This window comes from Caretta caretta, chromosome 20 (assembly GCF_965140235.1).
Source record: "Caretta caretta isolate rCarCar2 chromosome 20, rCarCar1.hap1, whole genome shotgun sequence".
Taxonomy (NCBI): domain Eukaryota; kingdom Metazoa; phylum Chordata; order Testudines; family Cheloniidae; genus Caretta; species Caretta caretta.
In genome coordinates this window covers 3,109,928-3,115,927 of record NC_134225.1, presented here as the reverse complement: position 1 = coordinate 3,115,927, position 6,000 = coordinate 3,109,928, and the positions used below count along the sequence as shown (strand labels likewise).

Sequence of the window (6,000 nt, the reverse complement as noted above, 5' to 3'; positions counted from 1 at the left end):
GGGGAGCCCAGGCCTGGGCTGGCAGGGGCTGCGGGTGGGGAGTGAGGGGCACGGGCAGGGCTGGGTGGGGGGAGCCCAGGCCTGGGCTGGCAGGGGCTGCGGGTGGGGAGTGAGGGGCACGGGCAGGGCTGGGTGGGGGGAGCCCAGGCCTGGGCTGGCAGGGGCTGCGGGTGGGGAGTGAGGGGCACGGGCAGGGCTGGGTGGGGGGAGCCCAGGCCTGGGCTGACAGGGGCTGCGGGTGGGGAGTGAGGGGCACGGGCAGGGCTGGAAGGCCGAGGTCACCGTCCGGCTCACGCCAGGCCTGTCTCCAGCCGTTCTGGCTTGTCCTTGACCTGCCGAGGGGGCCCAGTGGGGCAGTGTGTGCGGGGGGAGGCCCGGAGGGGCACGGGTGCGCTGTGGGCAGGACTCCGGCCGAACCCAGGAGCTGCAAGCGGGGCAGAGTATGACCCGCCCCCCCTACTTCGCAGGCCTCCTCCCCCTTCCTGCCTTTCGTTACTTTCAGTTACAGTCTGGAGCCTCTGATGTCAGCCTGCGGGAGCCTCTCCCCACGTCAATCGCCACCTGGCTCTCCGACAAACCCTGCGAAGCCGGAAACACAACTGCAAACCCAAACCGGGGAGCGGGCCGGGGGGGCGGAGAAGCCCTGGCCCCGACGCCCCGACCCGCCAGCTCCCGCCCCCTCCGGGGCAGGATGGATTAAACAGACGCGTCCCCCTGGAAGCGACGGTCGAGGCTCGGCACAAGGTAACGGGGAGGCTGGACGAACGCCACCCCCCCACACCTCCCGGAACGGGGCCGGGGCCCAGGGATGGGAGCTCGGGAGCTCGACAGGCCGGGACCCGCTGGCCTCTCCAGCCAGGGGCGAGCATGAGGGTGAGGACGGGGGTCCGATCGCCGGGACCATGCGTCCGAGGAGCAGGCTCGAGGCCTGCACGGGGAACGAGGGTCACGCCCTCTGGCTGCCTGGTCAGGCCGCTGCTCTGCCGGGAGCAAAGGCTGGGTTTAAAATCTGCAGGCTGCTGAGGAAGCTCGCTGCTTCCCCCGGGCTCCGTGCCAAGCCGGGGCCCCGTGGAAGGACAGACAGTGAGGGAGGGGTCACCCAACCCCTGGAGTTGCTGTTTTATTTACAGATGTTACCCAGTCCAGCAGGCGATGAGGTTGGGCTGGGGCAATGCTCCTGAGGTTAGAGAGAGTGGGGTCTAGTGGTTGGAACAGGGGGCTGGGAGCCAGGATGCCTGGGTTCTATCCCCTGCTAGGGGAGGCTACTGGGTTAGAGTGGCGGGGCTGGGAAACAGGACTCCTGGGTTCTAATCCCCACTCTGGGCTGGGGTCTAGTGGGCTAAGACAGGGTGCGGTGGGGTGGGATGAGGCTGGGAGCCAGGACTCCTGGGTCCTATCCCCAGCTCTGGGGTGGGGGTGGGGAAGAGGCTGAACCACCCAGGAGCCACGCTTAGCATGTCCCAGCTGGAAGCGTCTCCCTGGAGCTCTCAGCCCCTTGGGTGTTTCTTGTGATCACGTAGGTGCAGCTGGGTAACGTCCCTGCTGGGCTTCACCCGCAGCTGTGGTGAAGTCCTAAGAGCTTCCCTCACAGGAGGGGGCGGGGTGGTGTGTGTTTAGCCCTTTAAGGGAAGTCATCCTCCAGCTCCGACCCTGGAAACAAGGGATTCTGGGACTTGGAGTCCAGGGGCACCATGGATGTTGTAGGCTGGCCAACAGTGCATGCTGGGAAAGGGAGCAGGGCTATAAAAGAGCTCCCTTTTTACCACTCAGGGAAAGCTTGGAGATGGGAGCAGTGTGAGCATCAGGGGAGCAGGGTCTGCTGGGAGGAATGGTCCTGTCCCCAGCTCCTGCTGCTCTTTGGCTGACGAGGGTGTGGTGCGATGAAGATCTGCGACGTAGGCCCACTCCTCTGGGAGGGGGCTAGATGTTGTCCCCCCCCATCTGCCCCCCAAGCTCTCTGTGCCTGGTGCTTTGTAGGTCTGAGCCCCCTAACCAGGAAAAAACAGCACTGGGTTCTCCCATGCTGCCTGCAGCTTTCGAGAGGAGTCGCAGGACGCTGGGGGCAGAACCGCTGTGGCATGGGGACAAGCCTGGGCCCAAACCAGCGTGGCGTCTGTAGGGGGAAACCGGGCCTCTCTAACTCAGGAGGAAGCGAACAGGAAATTGGCGATGGGTGCTGCCACCCTCCAGTTGTTTCTTGTGGCTTAAAAAAAAGAGGATGGCCGGGGAGGGGTAGAAAGCAGGGAGGGGGAAAAAAGGCTTTGGATCCCGTAAAGTCTGGCCAAAGTTGAGTTCATCTCTGCTCTAGGCTCCTCTGTGTATTCACCCCTCTTCTTCTCCATCCCTCTCTGTGGGCCTAAGTGTCCCTTCCTGAAAGATACAGTCTTCCCCCCCCATTGGCAGGTGCCCTGCAGGAGTGGGTGGGGCCAGTGAACTGTATGGCACTTTTCCATGGCCCCGTTACAGTTTCTCTGCCTCCTGGTCTTTAATCTAGCCTTGCATGCCCTCCCTGCGCGGCGGGGCAGTGCCCCATCCTTCCTGCTCCCTCACAAGCCTGGGGGAGCTTCGGGCTGGGCAAGGCGAAGCTGAAGGAGGCTAGGTTGAAATTCTCTGGGCGACTGGCTCTGAACCTGGCGGTGTGGATGCGGCTGGGCAGGGCGTCTGGGGAAAGGCAAATGGGATGGTCTTGGTCGGGCAAAGAGGGAGCCAAGTGGGGGCGATGCTCGGTTGCGTCGCCATCCAAGGCTCCAGGTCCGATCAGCTGGAGCAGGATCTGGCAGGGGTGGGTAAGTCGTGGGTCACACCAGGCCTGGCCTGGGAGCGCCGGAGCAGGGGAGCGGGCGGTGAGAGGCTGCTGACATCCCTGCACAGAGCTCCACCCCTCTTGAGCCCTTTTACGGCGGCTGGGCGGCATGGGAGGGAAACCCTGCTTTTCCTGGCACACAGTGGGCAGCGGCTGCCGCGGGAATCCCACTAGCTGTGGCGTTTCAGGGGTCAAGCAGCCGTACCCCAGGTGACGAAGGGGAACGGCTGATGGGGGAAGAGCCTGGCAATGTGAATTTCCTCATGGCTCTTCCACCTGCGAGTCATGAAATCTCCCACACGAGGGTGGGAGCACACACGGCAGGGACAGGCTGTGGCATCCTCCCGGGCGGGGAGGGGGCAAAATGGGGACCAGCTTCCCTGGCAGTACCACAAAACACCCCCTGTTGTCATGCGTTCCCCACACAAGCACAGGCAGCCGTGGCTCCTAGCGAAATGCACGTGGGTTGTAAAATTCAAGGAGGAGGATCTGGGGGGGGGCTTCTGTTATCCTCTCGGGTATCCCAGCTCCACCCTGTACCCTAGGCTTCAGCTCCCCTGGTACCGTGCCAGTCTTCTGGCTCACTGCCTCCCCTGATCAATCCTCTCCAGCCCCTGCCCCTTGGGGCTGCTCCTTCCTTACCCCTGGGCGGGGAGATCATAGCTCTTATCTAGACGGTCGGATGTGTGCTGGGGATGTTCCCATTATTCATCTAAGGAGGGTCATGTTAGAAATTCTGCCAGGTGTGACAAAATCATGTGGCAGTCAGTTCCGCAGGCGTGCCGGGGCATGTTCAAAACCACAGCCAGCATGCTGTCTGGTGCTGAGAGTACCGATCTCTCTGAAAGTCACCAGTGATTCTACTATTAGAAACTGCCCTGATCCTCTTGCGGGCTAAAGGCAAGCACTGGACGCTTTGCCGAGCGTCAGGCCCGAGTGGGGTCACCTGGGGAAGCCCCGGTCTCTCTCTCTCTCTCTCTGAATCAGCAGGGCTTTCACTGCCATATGAACTGGTGTCTGTGGCTCTTTTGCTGCAATCTGTGGCTTCCCGTCTGCTTCACACCGTGCAAGGGTGCGGATCTGCCAGCCTGTGAGAGAGATGTTGGCTTGGCAGCTTTCTCACGGCTCTTATCACCCTGAAATCTGAGCCTCAGGGGGCTGAATCATCCCTCTCCCCACAGCAAAGAGAGGGAAACTGAGGCTCGGAGAAGAGGAGTGATGGGAGTGAGTGGAGCCAGGACTAGATCTCAGGTCTCCTGGGCTTTACCCACTGGGAATTCCTTCCTCCGCGAGCGGCTCCCCTGAAATCTCTGCTGGCTTCTCCCCTCCAAGAAAAAAAACAAGAAAGCTCTGCATGCTGGGTGCGTCCTGTTCCGGGAGCCAAACGGGGTGTCGGGGGGGGGGGGGCTGTGCACGGAGCTGGCCCCTGGCTCTCCCCACCGCCCCCGATCCTGAGCGGCGAGCTGCCTCGCTGTGCCAGGAACTGTGGGCGTGCGGGGGACTCGGAGTCATGTGTTGTTCCAGGGAGCGTTGTGGGAGGGGAAGGGCCCAGCTGGGGTGCCCCCTGTCCCTGCAGCACAGGTGCCTTCCTGCCCAAAGACTGATTGTCGGGGGCGGGTGAAGGGGGTCCATGGAACTGGGGGGGGGTGCAGGGGGGGGTTGTGCCTCGTGTTGTCAGGAAATGACAGAGCATCTCATGAGTAATTGCCGTCTCCAGGGCTGGGACGCAGCCTCGGCTTCCCAATGCGCTATGACTAAGTAGAAAGCCCACGGAGGCCTCTATTCTTCCCAAATGGGCTGTGCCCCCCCTCCACCTTTCCCTGGGGGGTCAGGGAGTGCCCCCCCCGCTGTGGGGGAGATTAAAATGGCCTCTTCAGCAGCTGCCAGTCACCAGAAAGGGAAGCGAAACTGATTGCCCCCATGGAGGAACCCGCGGGGGAGATTCCTGCCCTGGCTGTTCCTCTGATGCGCCCCCAAAACATGAGGCAATTGTCGCCAGCTGCGCAGGTCGCTGGTCCATGGAAACGTGTAACGACCGGTTGAGTCAGCGACGGTCTGAAGGGAACATAATGAGCGGCAGGTCTGGAGCAGCAGCCTCTGAGCGGCCGCACGCCCCCAGCACTGCGGGCGAACGGCCCCGGTGGGTGCAGGGAGCAGGAGCCAGGGAACCAGCAGGAAGGTGTCGCATGCCAGCCAGTGCAGATGCAAACTGCTTCATGGATGGCTGATCTCCAAAATCAACAGGAGCTAATCCCAGCGCTCTGCAGGGAGACGGGTGCGGCTGGCCAAATTTCGGCTGGTGCAGGATTGGAACCACAGATCCCCAGCCTGAGCTAAAGGAGTGCTCCCCCTGCCTGCAGAATAGTAGTAGGTCTCTTATCTGCTAAGTGGTCCCGGACACTAGAGGGCAGTATTGTTCAGGCTCGCCAGCGCGGCAGGGGACAGGTGGCTTAAAGCACTGAGTGGCAGCCTCACGGGGTTGGGACAGTGCCAGGCGGGATGTGTGATTTCATTCCGGGTTGAATGAGAGACCACGGTGATGGGCACGCAAGGGTCCAATGTCCCTCCCACTGGTAACTGCATGTTTGATTTGGCTTGTGATGCATCCCCTCCTGCCCAGGGGAGCAGGTTAACACCCGCCCAGCTGTGTTTGATCTGCAAACGTTCTTGAGCATCCCTGAGATACACAAACTCCAGGGAGTTGTTCTCCTGGGAGCTCTCCTTAGAGGGTTTGGGGAAGTTGACACTGAATGCTGGCCGTTTTGTACAGGAACAGAGATTGCAGTGGAGAATGGTGGTTACCACATGAGGTGTGGAGTAATAACTTCTCAACAGGGACAGTCGGCGGGAGACAGAATTCACACGCCGCTGAATTGAGGCTCTCTGGGTCCTAGGTACAACACACTTGGAGGGGACACTGTGGTCCTGCCCCTGCACCATAACCCCACCTTTCATTGGTGTGGCCGTGGCTTTTAGAGTCAAGCTAAGCATGGTGGAGCTATTGTTTCTGGCTCTCTGCAAACTCAGGTAGGGATGGGTTCCACTTGGGTCCTGTTCTCTAGCTTTTCTTCGCCCACATGAGGGTCAGAAACAGAATGCTGAAGTTCTGATCCCTCCTGGGACTCTGGGGTCTAGACTATGATGTAACCCGGCCCTATGCATGCACATGTAAGCTTTAAATGGAGGGGGACTGGCTC

At 61.3% G+C, this 6,000-nt stretch overlaps 1 protein-coding gene across 5 annotated transcripts in view; it reads left to right on the top strand.

Moving 5' to 3' along the window:
- The first annotated feature begins 228 nt into the window (after positions 1-228).
- Positions 229-6,000, top strand: part of STAT6 (signal transducer and activator of transcription 6) — a 22,690-nt gene continuing 16,918 nt past the window's right edge. For 2 of the 5 annotated variants that reach the window (XM_048831727.2, XM_048831726.2), the window contains exon 1: positions 229-744. The gene's annotated coding sequence lies outside the window, so the exon portion shown is untranslated. Of the gene's footprint in view, positions 745-854; positions 874-6,000 lie in introns of those variants that run through there. The other 3 variants (XM_048831723.2, XM_048831724.2, XM_075121840.1) reach the window with 2 other exon arrangements.